The sequence below is a fragment of the Zophobas morio genome, unplaced genomic scaffold (genome assembly GCF_036711695.1).
Source record: "Zophobas morio isolate AGI-343-1 ecotype UQ-CSIRO unplaced genomic scaffold, CSIRO_AGI_Zmor_V1 ptg000005l, whole genome shotgun sequence".
Classification (NCBI taxonomy): domain Eukaryota; kingdom Metazoa; phylum Arthropoda; class Insecta; order Coleoptera; family Tenebrionidae; genus Zophobas; species Zophobas morio.
The window spans coordinates 16,905,489-16,917,585 of NW_026972110.1; positions in this window are offsets into that span (position 1 = coordinate 16,905,489).

The window sequence follows — 12,097 nt, forward strand, 5'->3', positions numbered from 1 at the left end:
GAGCCGAGCTTATTTTGAATTGATTAAGAAATAAATAAGAATGTTTGCATGTGAAATCTCGTTTCCAGGGATTAATTAGGCGGATGTTTATCAAGGGATTTAAGGAGCCTGCGACCCGTAAAACGCTTTTTATTTTCTGAAGGCAATCACTCTTTTAGCGTATAATTAAACTGTTACTTCGAGTACAATTTTGCATGTTAATCTGTGACTGCCGTCGTTTTAATTCCGATTTGAATAATCCGAGAAAACGACGGATTTATATTTGTATAACCTGAGTTATTCAAAAATCTTGAGGAATGTTCTATTTGCATCTTAATTCAAGACTTGGGGTTTTGTTTTGTTTTGCTGTGAAAGGAGATTAATAGTTTAATCAAAGCTGCATCCTGGGCGGATTCTCGACGATTGCATTCGTTTTTGTTGTTTGTAGACCTTCGGGAATAACAGTAAATGCAATCTGGAAAAATAGACTATTTCCTTAGCACCATTTTTCATATTTAAGGTAACGCTAGACGACAAGCAAATTTGAATTAGGCGCCATTTGTTGTCCTGAATGCAACCAGAAATTCAGAATAATCATCTTCCGTATTCTTTTGAAATAGTAGAATTGAATTTAGGTTAATATAAATCTATAATTATATTAATTATATTAATTATATTCTGCATGTATAGTTACTCTATATTTAACACAAATATTTTGACGGTATCCAGCAGCGAGGAATATTAGAGTGCTCCGCCTCTTCACTGTGGGTTTCCATAATCTTTAAACACTTAGATAGAATAAACACTGAGATAATATTTTAAACCAAGCAGTAGAGTTATTTTTTTAACAATAATGAATATGTTTTTAATAAATTTATTGCTGGCATTATTTCACTCGATTTGAGCACACTTTTTATCTAAAAAAAAATGTGGCCACAACACAAATAAAAATCTAGATCAAAAAGTGTCGACCGATAAATTCGTATGCGCATATTTCAGCAATCCTGTCCATGCATTCGAATATGCCTCTGACCCCTGCAGCCTGTCTGGCTTCTCGGTTTATTTGAGCATACAATCAAAGAAATCGCATTTCGCCATCGAACCCTCATCACGATTTCACCCCTTTGTTCGTAAGAAATTCCTCCGTCACTGGCCGCTCCATTCTCGACTTGTTCTTCCACTCTAAAATATTAACTGTGCAATTCAGATTTAGATCAACACAACATTCTGGTAGTTATTTTTATACCTGGAAGTTTTTTACGATGGTGGGGGTGAAATATTTTTATGTGTATAAACGGTGGAGGCAGTAAACTTGTAAAAAGGAAAGAAAAATGGGCGTAGACCATCGGCATGCAAATAGACGACGCTCATACATCACGGTCTTAACACGCGTCGCGACGTTGTAAGAGGGGTCAAGAGGGCAGGTCATGGAAAAATGGGGGATGCGGGTGGACGAAAGAGGTCAACTGGAAAAACGGGGTTTGTGATCCTTAAGGCAGTTTCCGCGCAACGATTGCTGTCACGGGAAAATTCTATTAACATCAATATTCATCGGACGACAAGGTTCCAATTGAAGTAAGTGTCTTGTGAAGGGGACAAACGGCGCTAATGAATCAAATTAATGTTTTTAATTTAATTTGACACGTCCGAAATGATTGCGCTTTCTTATAATTAGATCTTTGGGTAGTAGAAGAAATAAAGAAACGCGGGCTTGATTTTCACGTTTCGAACCTCTAATTCTTGGCTAGTGTAATTGAAGGATCTCTAGTATATTTTACTGAAGAACCGTTATTGAAATTTTCTGAATGGAATGTTTAGGTTCTCTACAGCACAATATTTTTTCATAGAAATCCTGTTAAGGGAAGCATTAAAGTCCCATATTTAGTCTTATATCGTTGTTGAACCTACACGTTTTATTTTAACTGGTTTATTTATCTGTTAAATCTAATAAAACTAGTTGGAATTTTAAATAACATCGATAAAATCAAAGAAGAACTGCTGCAAATACCTTAAATACTTACTAAAATTTTGAATACATAAATCAGTAGGTACGAGTACAGGTCGTTTGAAAAATCTTGCAATTTTTATGGTATAGTAATGTCTGTTATATACAGCATTATAAAATAACATTTTAAATATATGTAAAACTTTCGTTCATACAGGGTGATCAAAAATGACGTTGTTAATAAGACTCTAAAGAACTCGAAAAAAAAAATGGTTAAAAAATCCCTCTACCATATTTTTGAAAATATTAAACTTCTAAGTTGAAAAATTAACTTCGTAATTCTGATTTCTTTTAATGAACTGCATCTCTAATAGACAGTTAAATACTTAGTTCTTAATAATTTCATAATATTTTGCTACACTACGATCCGCAATGTAATTTTTTACTGTTGATAGATGCCATTTTTGACCATTTTTATCGGAATTTTAGATTTCCAGTTAAATTAATTACGAGTTAATTCTTCAACTGTGAAGTTTAATATTCAGGTCACTTTTACAAAACAATCATTTACGAAATACAAATACGAAAAATATCGAATTAGAATTTTTTTATAAGCAATTTTCTAAGGATTTATGTATATAGACAGATAAAATTCGGCAGTCCAATATTTTGAAATATAGAAATTCTGTAAATTCCATTGCTTTTAGCTTGAAAGGGAAAGCTTAATTTAGTACACCGTAAATGTGACGTATATATGGTATGTTTTTTTATATTGCAAAGTGTTATTTTATATATTTTTAAATATTTTTGAGAGAAGACTAAATTATCATGCAGTAATTTATATTTTTTACAGTTAAAGCTAATACAACACATAAATGTTTGATATCATTATATCGTAATTTAATGATCTATCAAAAATGGTCAAAAAATGTATACGTTACCTTTAAACAAAAATAGATCGACACCATATATGCGTCATATTTCCAGCCTAAAAACAATGTGGTTCACAGAATTTCAATATCTATATCCGTTTTCAAGATATAAGGCAGCGGAATTTTATATGGGACAGCCGATATATACAGGATGAATCACTACACGTGGTTCTCGATATCTCATTAATAGTAATTATAAATAGATAAAAGTTGAAAGACTAAAATTTTCAGATTCTTTGAAGACCATAGACTAAAATTATTCTCAATTAGTTATACTACTAAAACATCCAATTGGAATAACGTGGTAACTTTGCATCGGAATTGGAAAAATTAACTATGGTTCTAAAGCTTAGAAACAAGCTCATGATAATGTGTAAAAATTTATGCGCTGTTCTATTTTTTTATACCACAACAAAACGCGTATCTTTATTTATTTTCCCAAAAAATACAGATTTTACACATGTTTTGAAAATAATTCTTTCATTGCTAAGAAATTTAGAGAAAAGTTGCAATATATTGGTTATAAAGTCTAAGAAGAGGTCAATCAGAACATGTAAAAATATACAGGAAATTCCATTTCAAAAACCAAGTTGTGTGCTATACCTCAAAAACAAAACACTCTGTATAGTCCAAAATATTTTTTTTATATTTATGAAATATTGGGAATTCCGTGCTTAGTGCCGCACCCTGTATGCATATATTTTTTATGATGTCTTTTTTGGGATTTTAATCAAATATATTTTTTCGTTTTCATTTTCACTTGGATAGATTTTTTTTTTAATTTCAAGCAAATTTGATCATTTCTGATTAATTTTTTTTTAGAAAATTTTTATAAATTATTTTTCTATTTTTCTCAGTTATTAGAAGAGCTATACTAATTCTTTTTAACAATGTATGTTAAAAAGAATGTTAAGATAAAAATTATGAACTTCAACTCAAAAAAATAAATAATTCAATGTACAAAGTGGAAATTAAATTGTGTTCAATCAAATCTTCGAAAAAAGTCACGATGAACTAACGCATTTTTCTATTCGAGTAAAATTTGTTTCAGGACATTTTTGGCCAATTTTTGGAAAATATTTTTCCAATTTTTCGCCATTATGTAAAAAGCTGTAGCAAAAATGCCTTTACGGTGATAACTTGCATATAATTCTTTATGAAATAATGATTTTTTACTGGAATAAAATTTTTGTATTTTTTTCAATTATTGTGCTCAAATCCTTCGGTCCAAACAATTCAAGATAAACTAATGTTCTTTATTTTCGAATAAAGTCCGCTGTAACAATTTTTTTGGGGGAATTTTTAAAAATACTTTCCAATTTTGCTCCGTTATTTGCACAGTTGTGGCATGAATGGCTTCAAGGTGGTAATCTGCAAATATTTTTTTATACAGAAAAGATTTATATATTGGACTATAGTTCGTTACATATTTTTGGAAACATTTTCAAAATTATGTTTCTGTTTTTCTCGGTTATTTGTAGAATTATAGTAAATTGTCCTCAAGTTTATCATTTCCGAAAAATTCACGATAAACTACCTTAATATTTTTTTCTATTGGAGTAAAATCTGTTTTAGAATTTTCTTTGGACAGTTTTTGGAAAATATTTTCTTCGATTATTTGAACCACTGTAGCAAAAACGGCTTCAAAGTGAAAATCAGCAAATATTTTTTTTTTAATAAATTGGGTCTCAAATTATTGTATGTGTGTAAATAATTTATTAAAACGAGAAAGTTAATATTGTTAAGGACCAAGAATATGGCAATTCAGACCGTCTATTTAAACAGACATTTTTGTGAGTAATTTTAACCCCTGACCCAAAAAGAAATTTGTTTTTTGTTTCAAAACTGATTTAATTGAAAGCAAATTTTATGGAAAAGTAAGCTTTACTATTGACCAGATATTAGTTTTGTTTCAGAAACAAGCAACATTTTGGGTACATATGTATATAACTTAACTTATTTTTAATATATATTTAAAACTAAAATTCTTTCAAAATTATAACTTCTGTACAAAAGTCGTTAAGAAAATTGATATTTACATGTCCCCGGAAATAAGATTCCTTGCTGTATTTTTCAGAATACAATAACATAAATTAATCGCACAACAAAATTTCCGTGCTCGCAACAATGTTACCACATAAACTGAATAACATTGATTCGATATTTCAGCAGATTCCACTGTGGGAAAAAATTATTCGAGTTTACCTCAAAATTTTCTTAGGGGAAACTTTTTAGAAAAACACGAGTTATTACAAAATTTTTAACTTTTTAAATTTAAATTACAAATACAAATCTTGTATAATAAAAGATACAAAATACCTGGTGTTAAAATTATTTTGCGGAAATTTCCCATTTAATAATTTATTAGTTACTTAGACTGCGAGCGAGATAAAAGTTTTATTATCATGTTAGTGTAAAGTTTGCTCAGCAAAAAGCTCGCCAAACTGCATAGTAACAAAGCTTGAATAACTTTTAATGTACGAATTTTGTCTAGACTTCACAGTTGGTGTAAATCACTTTAAATAAATTAGACATTTTTAATTGTGTTAAAAAATAACTACGATAATTTAACGCGTCTCAGTCATTTGTGTGAGGAAATGTAACTCATTTACTACTTTAAGCTCCAGAGATAAGTGAAATTTATTTTACTGTCGTGGATTAAAAATATTAAAATATATATTTTTTAACGTGGGCGAAAAACTGATATTTTTCTAATAGAAATTTTTTCTCTTTAGCTCAACAAAACATTATTTTACTCTCTTGATACTCGTATTTAACTAGCTACCCTCTTTTGAACGCACCCTCCTGGTCGAGGATGTAAAGTTCTCACAAGACGTCGAAACTCACAGCTCTCCCCACTTCATGAATAAATAAAAAATATATATCACCTCTAGTCTGGACATTTTATCCAAACACTGACGCGTCTTGTAACAAAGAATGATTTATTACAAATGCAGAATTCAGATAAAAATATCATACGCTATTAATCAATTCACATCACGTTTGCAAATTCACTTTTTATTTTAAATAATAACATAAACCAGTTATATACTTAGCAGTTTGTTAATTTTGATCCAGCATTAATTCCGAGACAAATATAATCCTTAAAAGCATTGATGAAGCACAAATCCCGGCTTCAGTCTTTCGCCAAGTAAACGTACACATTAGGAATTTTGTCTTTGACATGGGGGAATATTCGGGATTACGTTTGTGCGAGGTCAGTTGGAAAACAAGGGGAGGATGTACACCACTAATCCCACCCGCCACGTTTCTATTGTCGACCACAAAGTTGCACAATGCGAGATTAGCATTCATTTAGGACCTGCACCAGAGCGAAAAAAGAAATTAAACAATAAAGGGATTCATTTGAGTTGAGCTCTGTTTATTTGAATTTCCATGGGGAAGATTGAATTAAAACTAAATGCGCGATTGCTGTTGATACGGTGCTGCATATAAAAATGTGCGGTGATACAGTGCCGTGGTCGATTTGATTTTTTAATAAAGTGCCTTAATTAAAAAGAGGGAGGCATTTTATAGGATGATAAATTGGCGAGGATTTAAATCGTGGATATTGTTCTCGCTTTCTTTGTATGCTGGAATTTTTGTAAGTTGAAATAAACTGGGTTCGGGATTTACTTAAATTTCACAATTATTTATTAACCAACTTATATAAATATAGCATAATAATGCGGATTCTAAAAGTTCTTTAGTCATTACAAAAAACATATGGGGCACCAGTTTATAAATTTTGTATATATTTTTTTTAATTATATATTTTGACCCGATTATATTTTTGTATTTCTAAAAACTTATTTGCTTCGTCATTATTGTGATTATTCCAAGCTTTTCAGATTCCTACTATACAAAAGATAATTATATTTGGCTGCTAAATCATTATAGAAGAAAAAAGAAGTAGAGTTGCCATTTCCTCGAATTGGAAGCTAGATTGTCGATTTAGTGTTATAGGCGATTTTGTTATCTTAATGGTATCCTTCTTGCCTCATTTAACTCTACAAGTCCATTTGCTAAATATATCCCATAGTTGTATAATAATGAATTACTGTTTCATTTTGTTGAATAGGTCGAAAGTTATTGAGACAGAACTTTCCTCGCAACTGAAGCGAACATTCAAATTCAAAACAATTAAATCCACACTATGTATTAGAAAAAATATTCACCATAAGGATGAGATTCGAATTCACGCGCAGAGCTCAAGTTGTTCATATTCAACGTCTTAAATCGCCCAGCCACGACCTACTTGCCTAGTAAGTGCGCGAGATGTCAGTTACGTGAAACACGTGGTAAATTTTGTACAAACATTTTTGTGTAGAAATTGTGATTAAAAATCAAGGTGGATTCATAAATCACGAGTACAGGAGTAAGTTATTTTATAAATTTTAAATAGTATTTAGTTAAAATTTGACAACAATAGGTTTGGTAGTTTCGGAGTCTAATAATAAATAAAAATCAACGGACGAAACGGGAGACCTATCGATAAAACATGAAAGTAGCCATTCGTCGGATGGACCCTATTACCTTAACTCGGGTAGTAAACAAGTAATAAGAGATTTTTACATCGAAGCGCTAATTTCATGTTTCGACGTTTCATAACTTCTAGAGTATGAACAGTAAGTCTCCCGTTTTTTAGTTTGTCTGTCGCCTTTTGGTGATTTTTTTAGAGAGATGATATCCGATGCTACTAGATTGGTTTTTGTTAAATTTTAAGAGTATTTGAGGAACATCATTCAGGACAAATCCTATTTTAATTTTATTATTAACATGGTTCTATACGAGAAGATATTCAAAATTCCTGCCTTGTGCGTATAAGTAAGCTCGTAATGTTTCCAAATTTTGTTCATTTTTTTGTAAAAGTTACCCATTAGTACTTCCTAAGATAAAACTGATTTTGGCAAATGACACACTCTCTAAGAAAAGAGATGGTGGGTGGGTGGGGCCAGTAATTGCTAAGATACAAGGGATTTTGGCAGATGACATACCCTTGAAGAAAAGAGAGGGTGGGTGGGCGGGGTTAGTACCTACTAAGATAAGACTGATATTGGCAAATGACATAGCCCCAAAATACGTTTAAAGAATTTACAAAACAATGCCGAAATCAGTCTTACCTTAACAGGTACTAGCCCCGCCCACCCACCCTCTCTATTTTTAGAAGGTATGTGATTTGCCAAAATCACTTTTGTCTTAGCAATATTTAGTTGTTAGGGCTCGTAGTTGTCATTATCATAAAATTTTATTAGGAAAATCTGCTACATAACATGGTTTTCTATCTACGGTTTAAAAGACCACAACTATATTTATTTTAACTTAAAAAAAATAAAAACAAAAATTCCCAGAATCAAATTTTATAATGTATCTAAGAAACTGGGTTTCATTGCAATTTACGGGTGAGGGAAGTTCTGTGGAAATAACTTTACACTAATTTTTTTAAATGTAAAAGAATCTTGTCGATCATTTTATTTTTTAAGAATTTGGAAAAATCCTGGGGACCATGGTATTTTCTTTTCAAAGAGTTTGAAAGAAATTTGGGGACCCTTATACTCTTTTTACTTCCCGCTTTCAAATTTTCACGACATTTAAGGACTCCTAGAGTACGAAAAAATAGGTTTACCTTTTTCGTTTGTCTGTCGTTTCTTGTCTGTTTGTGAATCACCTATCTGTCTGTCTATCTGTCTGTCTGTCTGTTTGTCTATCTGTCTGTCGTCTATCTGTCTGTCGTCTGTGTGTGTTGATTTAATTATGTAGATAATCTTCGAAACTATCGGACCGATTGTTGTCAAATTTGATATTTTTGTTAGAAATATCGTGCAGATGGTAAAACATCCAAAATTTGTCTGATCCTCGTACCAACAATTTGATAATGTCTTCTTAAATTTTTTTTAATTAACGCCATTTAAATATTATAAAATGACACACTCCTTGTTGTACTTGTGATGTATGAATCCGTTTTGAGTCTTTAGTCTTAGCATCCAAATTTTCGTAAAAAAATCTACACCACTTTATAAGCATCCCCGACTTGTAACTCAAAGGTCGCCCATTCAAAGTACTCATGGAATAGATTTTTTTCTTAAATTCTATCTTTGATTATAAATTTTTTTAATTTATAGAGGTTGTCACAATTTTTTTTTTTTATTTTTAAAATAACGGGATTTGTTGGACTATATTTGAGGGATGAGGAAAGTTCTGCCTAAACAACTTTAAACCAATTTTCTGCATGAAGTTATAGAAATTGTCGTTAACAAAAAATAAAACTCATATCATGAAATTTTATAATTAATCTAATTTATTGAATTTTTTTCTATTGCTTATACTGCAGAGATCAGGGAAGTTCTGTCTAAACAACTTTAGAGTATCTTTTTTTAATTCTCTTTTTAGTTTTCTCTCACGATGGGGAAATATTGTAACAGACTACAGGCTACTTTTAAGTTTTCTCGACGTTTCGTGACACCTAGAGTTCGAAAAATGTGGCCTACCGTTTCTGTCTGTCTATCTGTCTATCTATCTGTCTCTCTCTCTCTGATATCTGTATGTCTGTTTGTCTGTCTGATATCTATCTCTTATTATCTATTTTTATTAAATAGATAATCTTCGCAACTACTGGACCGATTACCGTAAAATCTAATATATTTGTTAGAAATATCGTGTAGATTGTAAGACATTAACCAAAATTCCCACCAACAATTTGATAACGTCGCACTAAATTTTTTTTAGTAAACGAAATTTAAATTTTATAACATGATACACTTTTTGTTGTATATGTGATTTATGAATCCGCCTTGAGTTTTTATTACTCTTAGCATCCAAATGTTCGTAAAAAAATCTAAATTGTATAGTAACTTTACGAATCATGTCCACGAAAGTCGCGCGTTCAAAGCACTCACGAAAAGTTTTTTTTTGTCTTAAATTCTGACTCATGGTATGTACATTTTTATTTTATAAAAGTTATCGCAAAAAAAATCTTCTAATTTTGAAAGTATCGGAATTTGTTGGACTGTATTTCAGGGGCGAGGAAAGTTCTGCCTGAACCGTAGACCATTTTTTTGCATAAAGTTATGGAAATTGTCATAACAAAAAAATAAAACTCATATAATGAAATTTTATAATTAATCTAAGAAATTAAACTTTTTAGTATTGCTTATGCTGCAGAGACGGGGAAAGTTCTGTTTAAACAACTTTAGAGTATTTTTTTTAATTTGGTTTAGGTCCAGTAGCTAATTATGTCTTTTGCTTGTAGGCTTGTAACACATAATAAATAAAGGATTTATATTAAAATTACCGAGCTTTGGGCTTTTTAGTACCATCACAGCATCACTCTGTTCTCAGAATAATCGAACAGAAAGTTCTCTAGTAGGCCATGAAATATATATTATATATTTTTTCAAAACAATGATCGATTTTGTAGTTATTTGAACGCAAAATCCCTACATGAGCACTAATTTAGGGACTTTGATTTGACTGTAACTGGCAGAGAGAACAAGAAATTATTTAAAAATAAATTTCGTGGTCAACTAGACGACAATTTTTTTGGAACATATGATACAAAGAAATGGGGTCAGACTTTTCTAATGTAATGTAATCGAAAATTAAGTTCATATTTATTCTGCACAGAGAATTCTTTCAAATTTTTCGCTTACGTTCGGGAAGTATTGTAATAGAATCGATCAGAAGACTGGCTAATTTTATATTTTCTCGACGTTTCGTGGAAAAAAGTGGCCTGCCGTTTCTGCCCGTTCGTTGTCTGTCTCCGAAACTATTGGACTGATTGCCGTAAAATTTTATGAGTTTTAGTTGTATGTATGTAGACGCTAATCATGTTCCCTCATTATATTGCTTAACTAAAATTATTTAAATTTTATGACTGACGGCTGATTTTGGACTCGTGGGCTGCGCTTTGCGGGTTCGAATTCCATTCTTACCGAGTGTTTTTTTTTCACTGTGAATTGTATATACAGGGAATTTTTTTTTAACATGAAACTTTCAAATATCTCGAAAAATAAGCACTGTGTGAAAAAAGTGTCCAGAACCAAAATTTATTCATGGCGCGAGCATTTCTAATTGGCTCAGTCATTTAGGAGAAATCGAAAAAAAATGAATTTCGTTTATTATAGCGTCATCTGTCATAAATATAAAAAAAAATTAGACAAACCCTACGGATTTTTAGACGTAGAATCCGAATTTGTAATAGAAATTCGGGGTTCCTATTTAAGATTTCAAAGTTACACTCGCCCCACCTACAATGAGGGGGAATAATTTTTTGGACTAAAGTATTTAATTTAAATTTTGAATCTGAATATTTTTTTGTAGAGTGCTTATTTTTCGAAATATTTGAAAGTTTCAGGTTAAAAAAATTACCCTGTATATTTTTTTACTTATAAATAAAAAAAAAAAAATTCAAAATAAAACTGTACTTAAGGGACGAGGGAAGTTTAAATAATTTCTGTGTTAACCAAGCTACTTCCGGATATGAAAGCATATGTTTGCACTGAGAAGACGAGTAGACACAAAATTTGGTGTAGAATAGTCTTAAAGCGCAATTTTAAAACAACAGGTGGTGAGTTCGGAATATTTCTCTAATACAATCGTAAATAGGGTGCCAAGAAAGCATAATATTACACAATCGTAAGAGTGACCCTATTACACTGACGATTTCTCAGCAATGGCAAGAAAATCTTTATTCGCTTTGAAATGAGAGCACCAAAAATTTGATTGTAGCTATTTCGACCTCTAGATAGATTTAATAGATTGATTAGAGTTAACGGATGCTGTCACTTCGACGCAGACGACGGTCTGGAATAAGTCTAAAATCCAATATAAGCGACGAGAACAGCTCTTATCTACTTAAAGTTTTCTAAACCTCTTGACAGACTAAGAAATTTTAAAACAGGTTAAAACCTTCGATAAGGAGAAAAAGTCTGTGTAAAAATCATTCGTTCATCCGCTCCGAGAAAAATAAAACGTAATAATCGAGGTTAATCTGACTCTGTTTCCTCGTAATCCCTGCATTTTTGCAGTGAATAATTTGGAATTTCATTAATTACGGGATTAGTGAGGCAAGACGAGAGGTATGACAAACCGTCGAGAATAATTATCTTCATATTGCGAGCTTGTCTGGGAAATGTCTTTTAAACCTGAGTTTGAAAAATGGAAGCACATAAAGATAATCGCTTTACGGACTAGAAGGAAATTTAATTCGAAATTCCACGTTGTTTGGACCACCTCTCTTTCG